The following is a 16,424-nucleotide window of genomic DNA, read 5'->3' as shown; positions in this document are numbered from 1 at the left end:
CTCGCCTTTAGCGGGCAGGTGCCGCGTCTGCCCGACGCGGTCCGGGGGCTCTGCCGAGCGCTGTGCTCGGGGGCTGCCAGCCCCTGCCCGCTGTCCCGCTGTCCCTCGGGGCCCTGCCGGGCACCGGAGCCGGGACATTCCCGGCGGAGCCCGCGGAGCGCCCGGCTCGGTCTGGCGGCCCGGGAGCTGCGGGCGCCCCGCCGAGAGCGCGGTGCCTGCTCTGCCCTGCCCTGCCCTGCCTGCCCTACCCGCTCTGCCCTACCCTGCCCTGCCCTACCCTGCCCTGCCCTGCCCTGCCCTGCTTGCCCTACCCTGCCCTGCCTTGCCCTGCCCTACCCTGCCTTGCCCTGCTTGCCCTGCCCTGCCTGCCCTGCCCTGCCTGCCCTGCCCTGCCCCAGCCGCGGGACAGACGGACATAGTCCTGCCCCACACGAGCATCACTTTAACCCCCCTGCACACCTCCTCCCTGAGATGGGAGCGAGCTGGGCGAGCCCGGCGGGCGCCGGCACTTGTGCGGAGAACAAGGAGAAAGTTGATGCATCAGGTCCGGGGAGGTGCCGGTGTGCGGGGAACGCGGGCAGCGCTCACCTGCCCGGCGCAGGCTGCCGCGCCTTGAGCTCGAGGCGCCTCTCACCAGCGCCAAGCCTTCTGCAGAGCTATCAGACCCTGCTGCCACGAGCACGGCGTGGTCAGCTGTCCTTGCTCTGGTAAAGATAAAATGAAGTCCTTCGTCAACAGTAGCTCTTCCTTATAAAGCACTACCAGCATGTGAGGGGTGAAAAAAAATTTCCTTAAATCATATGCACCTACTGGATTTGAAATAACATCTGCTTTCCCTCTTCTCCTTTCAACGCCATCACTGATTCAGTTTCTCTTCCTTCCTATGATGCTGCTCCAAGGAAGATCAAAATCCATATATCTTGTCAGAGATAACCTAACTGATATCTTATATTACAGTTAAGCAAGCTTTATCCAGATTTTTAAATTAAATATTTCACATTCTGTGCATCCTCATGAAATGCATTATCTGTTGTAACAGCAAAAGAAGGTTTTGATTTGACCCAAGAAACCAATGACATTCATAGCTAAGGCTGGCAATAATTTCTAAGGTGGCAGTCATTTTGGATAAGTGCCTGATATAACAGTCCAAACACTGCAATGATTTCCCTAAGCACAAGGAAAACTGAAATTTTGTTTATCAAAGTCCCCTGGTGCAGCAAGTTAGCCAGTCATTATGATCAGCACTGAACAGCCACAGGTCATTTTAAAAGCCTGCAATGGACTTTGGGCTTAGTTTCTTGGCATTTCCAATGTGCTTCATCTCATTCTGATTCAAGGCTGTTAGCAGTGCACAGAAAAGTAGGGAACAGAAAAACCTACCCACTTCCCAAGGAAATGATAAGTAGCAACTTTTCAAATCACTATTGCATAGACGTAGGCTTGGTGGCTAGAGGGATTTTTTTCAGATCTGCGACATTTTCACCTTCATTTGCTCTTAGCTAACACATTTTACTGTTTTTGTTCTTTCACTGAAGCACAAGAGAGCTTTGCTTAAGCAACAAGTAAACCAAGGTAAACTCAGCTGAGTATACAAAAACAACAGAATGGATTTTTATTGAAGTATATGGACATTTTGTGGTTGTAAAACCACTGAGATCCCTTCCCCTGTCAATAAGGCATTAATTGCATTCTTAAAATGACTTTAAACTATATTTTCTAGATTCATAATATATATTTACTAAAATAATTAAATATTCAACATAGCTTTGCTATTTCATTTTGTCCTTCATTATTCATGAAGAAGAGGGTTCTAAGTATATTTGCTCTGTGTTTGTCATAGGCAGCTGGACAGAAAGATGGGCTGAAAGGTGGGTGACTGAATGGACAGAGATTCATGTACCTCTGTGCAGTTTCAGAGCCCATGAGACACAGCCTTGCACCCTATAGTTTTCTTGACTTATTTTAATTAGTATATAAACAATGGCAACTGGTTTTAGTTTACTAAGGTGTCAAGGGTTACACATGATGTTCTTTGCCTTTTTGCCTCCATGGACACAATTGCTGTGTGCCAAAGGATTTTATGTTTTCCTGAGTTTTTACTGGGTGAAAATATTGACCTAAAATTGGAAGTTGCTCATTCTCTCTCTAATTCGCATCTGCTCAGAAAGTAGGACAAAACTATTTTTCCTCCATGGCTGAGATTCCTGTCCATCAGTGCTCACATGTAACCCAGATTTTATCTTTTCCTTTCAGAAGCTGTTATCGCAGTTATCATGTCATTCCATAGTAAATGCTAAAAATATTTGGATGTAATCAAACAAATAGGCTGGTGTATGGGTTGTGTTATCAAAACAACTGCTTAAAGGAATAAAAGAAAATACAAATTGTTTTTACCAGCAAAAGTGCTCTTTTGAAGGAAAAAAGCTGTGTCTCGCAATTCTTAACTTTTTTCCTTTTCCATCTGAATTCCACTGACCTAATCCAAACACAACTAGGGGTAATGCATTTATCAAATAAGTCTGTCTGTGGATTTCAAGCACCTAACTTAAGAGAATATCTTTGAAAATCTCAAGCTATATATAGGAATGTGCAGAGTACCAGGGAGTCTTAGGGTCATATGATTTCATTGCTGAACAAATTGTTCAAATGAGAGAGGAAAGATGCCTTTGAACACACGTCTCCAGGTAACAGGTGATGTGCATCTCTGCAGCTTTACAGGCACATTTGGAAAAGGAAGACGTCAGGCAGATGTGTTTTTTTCATGCCAGCTTTATGACTCAATAAAGTTTTCAGAAAACAGTTTATGTCTTTCATGTTACACAGGAATGTAGAACTATATCCTTTATAAACAATATTATTAAATATAAACAGTCAGCCAAAGCCAGCCTGGCACAGCTCTGTGCAAGGCTTTGAACCCTGATGTTAGTGAAAGGGATTAGTAGCAGTGAAGTTAGACCAATAGAATCTTAATTTGGTAAAATATATTTATTAAATTATGGATTAAAATTGACATAGAGAAAGATTTTCAGCATAGTTAGAATTATTTTTGCTTTTAAATTTCTAGTTGGCACTTTTTGAAGTCTGGCCTATTCCTTTGGTATATATTCATATACATATATATTGTATTTAAATAGGTCACCTGGAAAGAATATATTTTTTCAGTCTTGTGGTTTTTATCATATTTGTCTTTCTGTAGGCAAAGTATACATATGTTTTATTTTAGTTTAGGAATATATAAAACAACTGAAATTCCATAGCAGAACACTTTGACACAATGTGTCCTGAATAGCCAAGGGATTTGAATAAAGCAAATGAAACTCAGAGATTTACTGGCATACAGCAGATCAGATGAAGAATTAAAGCAGAAAGACCATCTGCTCCAAAGCTTTGAGCTCTGTTATTTACAAGTCCTGCTCGTGTGATTAAATGGAAATATTTTGTAAAATATATGACTCCAATTTGATTTCTATTTTAATGTGTTTCAGTAATATATCAAAAGCACAGTTGTTAAACTTTTAGTAGACATAAAAAAATTCAGTGGTTTAATTTTTTCCCCCTTTAATTTATAGCCACAGTGAAGAAAATGGGACATATACTTGTCACTTAGTGGTGTATTTTTGTTTTGTTTTGTTTTTGTAAAAGGCAAGCGATGATATATAAAAAAGTTCATTCTTTTTATTCCTCTTTCATTTTAAAATAAGGTTTTATTCATCATCTCTTTCCTCTTCAAAAAATTAGTAGATAGGGAAAAAAAGAGTACAAACTTTCAGGGACATACAACTGAGAATCTTCATCAAAACAAGTTACACTCTTTTCAAAGTTTCAGTCTCACTTACAATGTCCATTAAAGACATTTCTTTCTAGAACTGTGTGAAAATTGGAAGTAGCACTTCTTTGAACCCCTTTAATATTAAAAATGGAATAAAGAGAAAAAATAGCTGATGCCCAGAAACTTAGAGATGATGATTGTCTCTTGAGTTTTAAAGTCTTTGAGTACAGTATTTCAAACAGAAAACCCAGTTACTGACAAGTTCCTCACATTTTCTAATCCACAGAGGCAACAATTAATTATGCCTTGCCATGCTGTTGCCAAACATCACCACCAAGTTTAATCTGTAAAGCCAAAAGTGCAGGATTCTTCCCTAAATAATAATAGGATTTCTTGTTTGATGTCAGTAAGGAAGAGTGGAAAATGAATCTATTTTCTAAAAAACCCATTGTGGAATTCACAAAAAACCACCAAAAAGAACAAAGGTGACAACTGGGAACTTTTATGGATTACAGGAGACTTGTAAATGCAGTGGTGATCACTGAGAGCTTTGTCAGGAGGCTTTTCCTCCAGCAGCTGGACTCATCTGCAGGGGAATACAAGCACCATGTGGGGTTATCCCCTACACTCTCACTCTGCTGCTGAGCTGAAGTCCTGGCCAGAGATCTGCAGTCCCCTGGAGCTTTCACAGCACAACATCAGCTGTGCTTGAACAGCAAGGCAGCTCTCCCCACAGAAAGGGAGGTGTGGACTCCTGGCCTTGTGCTCTATCAGTTATACTTCAAAAAGAAGTGACTAATTTTGTGGCTTACTGTTTTAAGTATAACTTATCAGTTATACTTCAAAAAGAAGTGACTAATTTTGTGGCTTACTGTTTTAAGTATAACTTATCAGTTATACTTCAAAAAGAAGTGAATAATTTTGTGGCTTACTGCTGTTCCTGCTCTGCAGATGGAAGAAAAGATGGACTTAAGGACTCAGAATAATGACTTGCTGTTTGGTATACTTAATGACACTTCATGTTCCTATGGACCAGTGAATTCACCTGTATCTTCATAGTTTCTTAAGTAACAATACTGATTATTTTTTTCCTAAAGTTGGATAAGACAAAAATCTATGACAGGTGAAGTTCTAGATTATTCAAAATTCTTGAATGCCTACACTTCTTTTCTTGAAAAAAATGATCAAACCATACAATGTTTAGTGCATTAAGAAGCCTTGATACTGATTATTTGAGGATAAGGAAAATTAGTGATTATGAAAGGAATGGGAGTAAATTGAAATAAATATTTACAGAAATAAGAAAAAAATAGAACATATTTTTTAAAAGTAACAAAAAATCTTTAAGAAAAACTTCAGTTCACCTGTCCTTCTATAAATACTTGCCTTTGATTGACCTAGAAATGTAGAGTCAGAATATCTCAATCTATATTCAGGTAGATGCTTAAAACATGTTTAAATCCATCCCTTCTCAGCCAAACATTTCAGAATCCACTTAAGGCCATGGGTCATAAATATTCTTAAACTTAAATGTGTCCCTCTAGGTTGAATTTTGCTGCTTTGCTGCTTTGCAAGCCAAATACCCTGCTGACTTCTCAGGTGACCTCAGACACATTTACTTTCTCTCCCTGTCTCTGTGCCTTTATCTGGACTGAGAAGAGTTGCAGCTCGTGAAGTTCAATTAGCCCAAATGCCAATCTGAACTTTCAGATTTCAGTGGGAGCAGTGCTGAGCACTTTCCTGGACTATTTGCTGGAACTTTCCTGCAGAAATGAAGCCAGGGAAGTTTGTGGAGCAGAGGTGAGGCACCCATTGCTGGATCCCTCCCCAGTCAGGGCAGAGAGTTCCCTCACCTGCTCCTCCTGCCCCAGCCCCTCCCTCACTTCCTAGGGATGGTGCCCAGGGGACTCCCAAGATGGATTTGCCCTCCAGTTGTGAGCAGCATCCTCTCCCTGGCTGCTGGTGTCACTGCATGGAGCTCTGCTGGCACACCCTGTCAGAGCTGCCCTGCCTGCACTGTCCTGCTCCAGAGGTCCTGCTTCAGAAACAGCCACGTGCATACTGCAGTGATATTCACATTTTCAAATTTAACTTTTGCATGACCTGTTCAGTGCTAAAAATTGTAGTGAGCAATAGCACATGGAGATGGGGAATACACTGGGGCAATCATTAACAAAGGGATGTAATTATATGATTTTTAGCTTAGCTTTTGCAGTCATCTCTTTTATAGGCCTTGTCCAAAAGACAAATCTTCTTCATTTTCCTCCTATTTTAAAATTATTTATGTTTAGCTTTATATGTACTGAAATTACATGGGCAAAACCTGTGTAATTTTCCCAGAACAGCTGTGCTGGGAAATTGAAGCTCCAGGTGTTAGTGGCAGGCATTTAAAGGCAATAGAAGAGCAGAGTATGGTTGATGGAAGCCTTTCTTCTGCCCAGGGATCCTTGTTTCTACTCATTTTCCTTCTAAGGTGGGTTCCTCCTGATTTATTTTCTGGTTTGCGTTGCTTGATTTTGCTGCTACAGATTAAATCATGATTTATATGTTGTGAATTTCCTTGCAGACCCCCTGGTATTAGGCAGAACTTCAATTTTGATGTTAGCTAGAGATCTGCTTGATGAACTTTTAATTTTTTTATTCTTGTTCATTGAACCACACTGATTCAACTACAAGTTCTATTCCATCTATTTAATTAATAGAAAAATACCTCACAGTTGTTGTATTTTTGTGGCAGGTTTTTCAACATCAAATCTGCCTTTGCAATAGTTTGCATGGATACTTATATTATACTGGGAAATGATTGTTTTCATCCAGAAGCAGACAAAATAATCACAGGGCTATAGAGTCAAACTCCCAAACAATTGAAAATCAGTATTTTTGGCCATTATTAATAAATGTAAATATTAGTTGGAATTGAAACTGTTTTATCATCTAATTCTGCCCTTTATTCTAAGGGAGAGCTCTACCAATACAATTTCTGAAGGTCTCTGATAATCCAAGATGATCCAAGTGATATTTTTGAATGCAACTACATAGTTTTTTACTGTTGAATAGTATCAGCAGTGCTGTAGGTGTAAGGATTAGCTGCCCAGTTCCTGTACCCAGCCCAGCTGAGCTGGGTTGTTACAGCTTGGTCTGGTTCCTGCCCTCCTCCCTGTTCAAACAAACTGGGAGCTGATTCAAGCAGGGAGGCCTGCTAAGGTCATGTGTGAAATGAGCCAAGTTCATATGAACCCATATTCAGCATCCATAGTCTTTACTTGCTGCTTTCATAAAAACTCTTAATATTTGCCAAGCCTTTGCTGCAGGGATATTGGTGTGCATTTTTACCCCTTTCGAGATTTCATGTCCCAGCATTGGTTTTGGTTTAGAACTTCAACTGTTGTTTATGCAAATTAGCAAATGTGTCTGCATAGAAACTGGGCCTCCTAGGTCAGTACTGGTTCCCTAAAAAGGGTTATTGAGCCTTTTCTATTTTTACTGCTGCCAGTCAAGAGCAAAGCAATCGAAATTTGAGGAGTATTTGGGCTAACAGTTACTGGTCTGACTGGGAGGGAAGCCACTGTTTCACTTGTGTTCTGCTGTGGGCAAAAGAGATCTGTATTCTTGGGAGTAACTGGCTGCCATGGTTGTGGAACCATCCTCTTGATTGCCATGGTCTACTCTTAGCAAAGAGAACGAGACTGCACAGGCTTTGGACAACACAAAGTTATTATTGGCAATATTTCAGAGACTGACAAAAAAGTTTTCATGACTTTCTCATTCTGTGGTAAGGTAACCACTAAAGCAGTTTATTTTCAAAGTAAAACTGTTATGCAGGTTATTAAAGGCAGGGTTCATCTCACCCATCTTCAGCTGTGACTAATTAGATTAAAAGCCTCATGTAGACACCATTTTTAATAGACAAAAAATGAGATGTACCCTCACAATACCAATAAACATTTAGCTAAAACTTAGTTGTATAAATGCAATAAAAATCTGTAAAGTTAGACCTATAAAATATTGCCTCTGTTTTGTAGCAGCTTTGGTGGGTTGTGCGTTTCACACTTTTTAAATTTGTATCTCATCAGTTGAGAGTTTGAGGACAAATATACAATACAACAGTATTTTGACACTGAGAAATGTGTGATGCCACAACAATACTCTCTGTTTTTTCAGGACAAAACCCCAAACTATATTGGTGTATGAGATCTCTTTATATGAAATTAGAAAAAGTATGTAAACTAAATATAATTGCTGTTATATAGTGAAAAAATACTGCTCTCAACAATGAAAGGAAAAAAATCTGTTTGGGAAAATGTGTGCTAAAATTGGATTATAACTTAAAGCATTATTTACCCAAATAGATTTTTACTGAGTTATACAAAGAGACAGTTTTTATAATTAGGGTGAATGGATGCATTTATTTCAGTATGCCAAGTTAATACCTTCAGAGCAGCTTCTTTGACAGAAAAGATTTTTAAAGACCACTGCAATGAAGAATGACTGACAATATGAGCAGCACAGAAGGGACCTCATTAGTTTTTTACAGGAGGAAGAAATTGAAAGCTAAAGCTCTCAGAGGGCAAGAGTCAGCCAATGTAACAAGGAAGTCCTTATCAGATTGTGTCTATTCATTTACTATATAGCAACCACTGCAGTTGAAATTCAAGTGAGAGGTGTTTGAAGGTACTGCAGAGAAATGTGAAATATGTTTGTGAGATGTCCATTCCTCACAAAATTATCTATTAAAGAATTCAATGTCAAAATGCAAAGATGTAGACAGAGCTGTCCTGATAATGAGTAAGAAGCAAATACTTTTCAACTATAAGGTGTTCTTGTTTGATGGCAATGATGACATCATGGTAAGAAATAAATATCAATATCAGATGCTGTTATGTCACTCATACAGTAGGAATAACTTGGAAGACTTTTAAATGCTGTAGTTTGGATGCTGTGCTTTACAGTAGGAGTGAAACTTTAAAGCAATAGCAAAGATTCAGAACTGAACAGGCATTTCAGGTAATTCTACTCAATTTGTATTACATTTAGCAAAATAAAAAAAAAGGAAACAAACCACTGCAGAACAAAATTTATATTGAAGCTCTTTAAATTTGCTGGAAAATATACTGGATTCTTCCATTATTATAACCACATAAGAGTTTTTCCAGTGAAATGATGGGGACAGGCAATTAATAGAAATGCACAACAGGCAAGCTCCCTTCAACTTGTCTTAACACACATTTACTGCTGTGGAGGAAGAAACATTAAAGCATTGAAAAATATAATCTTTAAAAGATCCTGAAGGGTGAATTGTCATCCTTTTCCTCTCTGACCTTCAAATATAGTATCTACATGTATTCTCCACTCCTTGATAATTCTATCAGACTACTGTAGGGTAGAACAGTCCCACACAAAAGGGGTGGTTTATGCCCTACCAGCACTGATAGAAAGTTTTATTTCAGTTTTTCTTGCCTCAGCAACAGGCAGCCTTGGTCCCAGCATGGCCTGTGCAGAAGCATTTGTGTGTCAGCAAGGGAGCAGACTTTATCCCCCTGAGCTGGTCACAACAAGTGCAAAAACAACCTGTGACACCTGAGAGTGTCCCTGCATTGACACCTATGTTTCGAGTGTGCAATCATGAGACATAAACTTATAGATTTGAAGGTCTGAGGGCTAAGTAAAGGAAATTTGACAGTAAAAAGTATAGCAAGAGAATTAAAGACAAGGCTTGCACAGAAAAGGATCAGCAGAGGCGTAGCACCACAGTAGGAGAAGCAAGATGTGAAACACAATCATGATGCAGCTACTGCTCCTTTGGAAATATGGGATGTGTGCTTCTGAATTAAGCTGAGAGTAAATCTAACCAAACACCTTAAGGATCCTACTGTAACAAAATGTGGGGAATTGAAAGTCAAAGCTATGAAACACTGTCCAATTTGTACTGAAAGAAAATATTGCAGCACTATTATTGGGTCTGGTCTTGAGCTTTGCATCCATCATTTTTTTAGCCAGAATATTTGTTAAATTCCTCTGCAGAAATTGCTCTTTAAAAGAGCATTAACATTATGTAATTTTAATACATGCATTATATGCTCAATTCCTAGTCTTAATCTCCCAGCACCATTCTTCAGCTACTAATATGTTTAGTTAAATAAGTTCTTATACAGGGCTAGAGATGTAGTGAACTCATGCCATGGATGAATTATGGAAGCAATTAAATATTCTAAACATTTATTTATATTGCAACATTTTTCATCAACTCAGAATTTGCAGTTGTTTGCTTAGAATAGAAACTACTCACAAATCAGGAAGTAAATCAAGGTTTCTGAAATTCAGTGTGTCAGTGTATGGTAATTGATGTTTAGCCATTACAAAGGATCAAGACCTTATTCTTGGCCTGGTTTTGATGGTGTAACTATAGTTGCACTTATATCTTATGCCCTAGGTTATTAAGGATCTCTCTAAATCAAAGCTTGGGGAGCTCAGTAATTTTGATTTATCTTGGATGCTCATTAGGCAGAAAATGGGTATGAACTTGCTCCTAATGAATGCAGTTCTAAGTGTCATTTCTGCCTCGGCCTTTTATGTGCATTTCCAAAGCCTTGAGTTGGTATGCAGAGGAATTAATATATTGACTTGCTGGGGATATTGGCACTTGTCTTGCTGCCACTTCAAAGCCCCTTTCAAAACTCTTCAGAAGATTAGCACCAGGCATGAGTAAGTAGACAGATAACTAACCTTCCCAGGAAAAATGTGTGTGTCTTTTAGGAGAAGCTTTGCAGGTTTTGTGATTTTTTTTTTTGGTAAGACTATCAAGAGAAGTATAAAAACACATGCACTCAAAATATCCTAATTTTCAGTGTCTCCAGGATTTCAAGTCATACTTCATAAATAAGAAAATCTCTAGCATTAAACATTGACTTAATGCTACAGCTTTTTCCAGCAAAATTATTATTCTGCATCTACATTCTAAAAACACAGCTTTTGACTAGACACCTAATAAAATCAATCAAAAAGGAAATACATGAGTTTATAAAACAAATTCTTTGTAACCTACATTCATTCTTTTTAAAACAAGAAAAAAATTTAAAAGAATCTCTTCTTTTTATTCTTCCTATCAGTACCTGGACACCTGCTGACATTCATGTCCAGTCAATAAAGTCAGTAGCAGAATAAAGCACAGGAACTGATAGAAAATGTGAAGCTTTGTTTCTATTTCTTTCCCTTGCATGTCAATACCAGTTATTTGTGTGTCAAGACATAAAACTGGTATGGATTGTCAAGCTGCTAGTTCATGGTGTTATTTTTCATCTTCCCAATGAAAATTTACATTATGAAGATAATATGGATGAGATTTCAATAAGCAGAGAATAATGTCAGCTTTCTTCCCTTGCTAAAATTTAAGGACCTCTCTTAGTAAGAAATTCAGTTTGCACCTCTAAGCTGAGCCTCTTTTGCCCTAGCAGTGTTTGTCTCAGTCCTTAACTCATGAACACTTTGACAACTTTTTATTCTCTCCTCTGCCCAGCTGGGGCAGGGAAGGGTGAGCAAGGAGCTTTGATGGGTGCCTGGTGTTGGGCCAGTGTCAAACCACAACATCTACAAACAGAATATATTAGTAAATATGCAGGTTTGACTCTCTTAAAGGGTATTTTCCTCTTAGCATTGTTATGCTTCTGTGCTGTAAGGAGATGTTTATGTAAAAATTCATCATTAAATTTTAAGATTATGAACAGAATAGGGCTTAAAATCTATAATGATATGTGCAAGATTTTTTTAATTATGTTAATGGAACTTTAACAATAATGGAGAATCTCCGAGACATTTAAAGATTTACTCAGTCAAAATTGTGCATTCACATTTTATTTCAGTTGTTATGTCTAACAGACATAAAAGGCTCTAACAGAACCTAAATAAAGTAGCAATCTTGATAGTCTGTTTAAAGCATGACCATAGGCTGCTTTTGGTATTCAGTTTACACAATCACATCCAGATCTACAATTTCTACAGTATATTTAGCCAGTGTATACAAGCATCCTTCACTGGAAGGTCTAAAAACACTTAAAGAAAGTCTTTTTTAAAGATGAATATGAAAATCTTTTCCCAGCACCTTTGTTACCAATATCTTCTCCTCAGAATGGATTCAATTACATCACAGTGCCTGCACACAGTCTTGGAGGACTTCATATTTTAAGCAGGTTAAAAATAAATCAGCCAAATCATTCTGCCTTTGAGATCAGTGAACATTTTTCCTCTTGGTTTCAGTTGTGTTGGTGACCTAATTGGTTGGAAGGTTTTCAAGACTTAAAGTTGTTTTGTCAACAGCATCTCTGAGATGAGGCTGGTAAGCCCCAGCCCTGCTGGAGGCATCTACTGCCAGAACATTTAGGAGATCTGGACCTTGTCTTTAGGCAATGGGCTTTTTGTTTGTTTGTGGGGGATGGATATTATTGGTTTTTTAATATTAATTTTACCATATGCCCAGAAAACCCAGTTTCCCTGCAAATATGTCTAAGCAGGTCAGCAAAATAAGAACCCTTACATTTGAGTGCTGAAGAATATTATTAAAATACAGTAAGGTGTGACTAAGTATTTTCAGAATAAGCCTCATACCAGAGTAATGTTAGTCAAATAAAAGAAAAAGTCTTGCAGATATTAATGTCATTGGTCTAATCACACAATTAAAGATGCTGAAATGCATATGGGTTTTTCAGGATGAGATGCAAATGACATAATAAATAGATTGAAATTGGGCTGTCTATAATTAAACCAAAACAGAAGTCTTTAAGTGCTTCCCAATTTTAGTCAATGGCCAGGTAGAAGTGTTCAATTTGGGTACAAAATACTTATTGCTTGATTCTCTGATTAGAGAGTAGGATAATTAGAGACTGATGAATGATTTATTAGCTCTCTTAAAATACATACCATCACTTCCATTTTAGCTTCTACTCCTGTTCACTTGATGAGCTAAGTATAGATTTGAAGGTCTGAGGGCTTTGCCAGAGATTGTATTGTCTATATTTATAACAATTTAAAAAAGATACCAGTCAGTATTTTAACAGGTATTCTTCATTAAGCTTGTATTCTATTCTCTGCCAGTCTCATTGCTATTCTGTGCTCAGCATAATCAAGTCTGAGCACCTGTGAGAGGTGAAGTGGCAAACACCAACATTGCCTGGATGTTTCCATCTGCTCTGCTGGAGCTCCAGCTGCGCTGGCTGGGACAGCAAAGCAGCCCCTGGAGGGGGCAGAGCCTGGCTCTGCTCCTGAGTGTCTTGGTCCTGGGTTGGAGTCAGAGCTGTGCAGTCGGGCTGGAGAGCCCCTCTGGGCTGTGAGAGCCACTCCAGGCTGAGCTGGGGCCAGGAGAGGGTCACAAAGGGAAATCTTTCCAAACTCATCACCAGCACAGCCGCTCTCTCCTTTGGCCTTCAGCCCAAAGCACACAGCTTGAAGTATGTAAATAGTCCCAGTTAATAGTATAATAAAGTATAATATATAATAAATATTATATAGATAGATACTATTTATTATATATATGAAATATATAATAAATAATATATGATAAAGTTAATGTATAATGAAGTATGTAAATAGTCCCAGTTAATTCAGAGGAGCTGAAGCTTGAGTATCTTACTGAACTGAAACATCCACCTGGATCTTTTGTCTTTGATTGTCTTGTGTTGTTTCTATTTATGTAATAGATATTTTTAATTTCTTAACTCCTCTGTGCAGTGTCAAAGATAAATGGCAAATATAAAATTCATAGGGATTGTGTAAAGGATTTTAAATATTTCAAATTGTAGTTAAGATCTAACAGAATAAAATCCATACTCTATGACAAAGTAAGAAATGGATATTTCTGCTGGGGTGAAATTTTAGTAGCTCAAATCCAGTTGTGTCATTACATTAAATCAGAGATTTTGTTGTACCATTGTGCATTAAAAAAAAAAAAACAACTATTTAGAATAGTCTTGTTCAGTATCTGCTCTTTGAAGTAGATGTGGACCTGCAGGATGCATGTGCACAGAATCCTTGGGGTTGGGAGGGACCTCTGGGGATTGTCCAGTGCAAGGGAGGGTCACCCAGAGCTGGTGACAGAGGAACTCATCCAGGTGGCTTTTGAATCTCCAGAGATTTATATAAATGTAGCAATATAAGTAAATTTTGGCCTCATTTGATTTTTTTTTTTTATTAAATGAAAGCAAACTGGTATGAATTTCTGATCTGTAGCCATGATTACTGAAAAATAAAAATAATTATTATAAATTAATAGTAATAGCTTCAGGTCACAGTTGAATTTATCTTTGAAAAGAAAGCCTTGGCTGCAGAACCTAATTGTGAAGTCTCTTCTTGGCGTGAGAAAAGAGTATAACAACTTCTGATATGTTAAAGTCAGCAGTGGTTGTGAACCCACCCAGAAACTGTACTTTGTATGGCAAAATCTGAAAGGATCTGGCAAACGATTTTGGCCCTTGAAGATTGCTAATTAGGACCTAAAGACTAAACAGGGCCCATAAATTTCCTCTTGGTATTTCTCCCAGGTGGAGAGCAGCATCAGCAGCACTGAAGGCCACTCCAGCGCCACGTGCAGCCCTCAGATCAGCCCTGTCCTCTGTCCTGACCCTGAGGTGACGGCTCAGAGCCGCTCCCCAGGCTGGCCCTGCTGACAGAGCCCAGGGCAGGGGCTGCCTGCTCTGAACTGCTGCCACAGCCTGGAGCAGCATCTCCTCCAGAACCAGAGAGAGGGGCTGGGTGCACACTCAGGGTCTAAAATGTCCTGGCTCTGAATGCATTGCACAGGGAAAGGAATAACAGGGAACTATTTTGCTGAGATCCGCTTTCTTTTAAGCATATTTTAAGGAGAAGGCAAAGCCACTTAGCAGAGCAACTCCCAGAGAGTGCCCTTGCTGGAAATGTTTTGCTTTTCAGAAGGGGATGCTGTGCATGCTAATATGCTGGTGCAGAGCTCAGCTGGGGGAGATGGGCAAAGCAGAGGAGTAAAGACCTTGTAGGGAGGTTATCCTCCTTCAGGAACAAGTCCTGTGAAATGCCTGCCGTTTGGGGCAGCCTGATACACTGCAAAAGAGAGATTTTCCTCTGCAGAAACCTCGCCCTAAGCGCCAGGGAAAAGTAATTTCTAGCAGGGATGATGAAGCAGTATCCAGTAAGGGATGTGCTGTGCTGGGCACAGGAAATCAGTCCTGCCTTGGCTTTGGTGGTGGGATTCCAAGGAAGGCTGGGGAGCCCTGAGAGCCCTCTGGCACAGCTGGGCTGGAGGAGCTGGGTGGAGCTGCTCACTCCACACGGGGCAGTTCTGTTTCTCTGACAGGAAGGTATTTAAATTCACTTGGCAGTCTGAGCACACAAGTTCTTTCTGAGAAAGGTTTATTGCTGAAGGTTATGCTGTGCTTTTCATTAAGTCACAGAGTTTTAAGCGTTAGAGTTCTGGATAGTAAAACCACAAGTAATTTCTATTGACCATGGTCCACTAGAAACTGTTAAGTGGATTCTTTTTAGGTAGGGATAGTTTGTCACAGTTCTGCTAATCTGTTCTGCAGGCAGGAGAAAATGTTGCAGCATCTTGATTTCTTTACTATGTATCAAATATCTTCTACCTCGCCTATTTTTTTTTTAAATTGTATATTACAATGGGAGCACAGTCTTTAATCATCCATCTCAGTTCTCAAACATCTCTGTATGGAGTGAGAGAGAATAGAGAAAGCTGTGAATGGCATTGTGGCAAATACTATGCTATAGGCATTGTTTTAAGATGGAGGCCATTTTGACAGGTAAGAATATATTTTTGCAGTGTTTATTATTAGTTAATTTCATTAATTTCTGAATATATTCTTCCTGTACGGTATCAGCCTCCTCTCCTTTGAAATACATAAAGTGAGGGAAATGACAAACTATTTCCACATTAACCTCAGGAAAGCAAGTGTTGGTACTAAAATGCATTTCCATTTTCACTTTATTTGAGAATTATGATTTTTTGTGAATAACATTTCTCCTCACTCCAAGAAGATATTAAAGCAATAAGGAAAATGGAATCTTGGATTGGAAAATTAGTCACATCTAAGAATAAAACTTCCCTTTGAAAATGGGAACTTTAATTATTAATCACCTCCAGACACTGTGCCCCAGAGGTTCTATGAGTTTTTCTTTATTTGATTATATACATTTTTGACTGATTAACCAATTTTTTTATTCTTCTGAGTCATAAATTAAGGCACCTGCTGATTAAAGTGGAATTTATCAAGTGTAGGACAGCCTCTTGTGACAAAGCAGTTTAAAGAGCAGAGAAATAACAGGAACTGTTGCATTTAAAAATGTTGAACAAATAGTTCAGAGGAATTTTCTTCTGTCTCCCACACACACCTTTACTGAATACTGAAAATTTCCAGGCAGAGTCAGATTTCCTTTTTTCAGTTCCTCTGTTTTAGTTTAAAGAAACTGAAGGTAAAGAGAAGAATTTTTTCCCTCCATCCCAAGTTGTTTGAGGGTCTCTTAGTTTTCTATCTGATATTGTCCTGCCCTGCCAGCACCAGCCTTTTTTCCAGCTGCAAAGGACAGCACTGATGTTTCCCACGGCTGCATTAAGCACCACGATGGGCTGTGCAGGACCACAGGAGTTGTTTCCAGGTAACCACAGCTTGTGCTGCAGGAATGC

Source organism: Molothrus aeneus, chromosome 15, assembly GCF_037042795.1.
Source record: "Molothrus aeneus isolate 106 chromosome 15, BPBGC_Maene_1.0, whole genome shotgun sequence".
Taxonomy (NCBI): domain Eukaryota; kingdom Metazoa; phylum Chordata; class Aves; order Passeriformes; family Icteridae; genus Molothrus; species Molothrus aeneus.
This window is presented reverse-complemented; position numbering follows the sequence as displayed.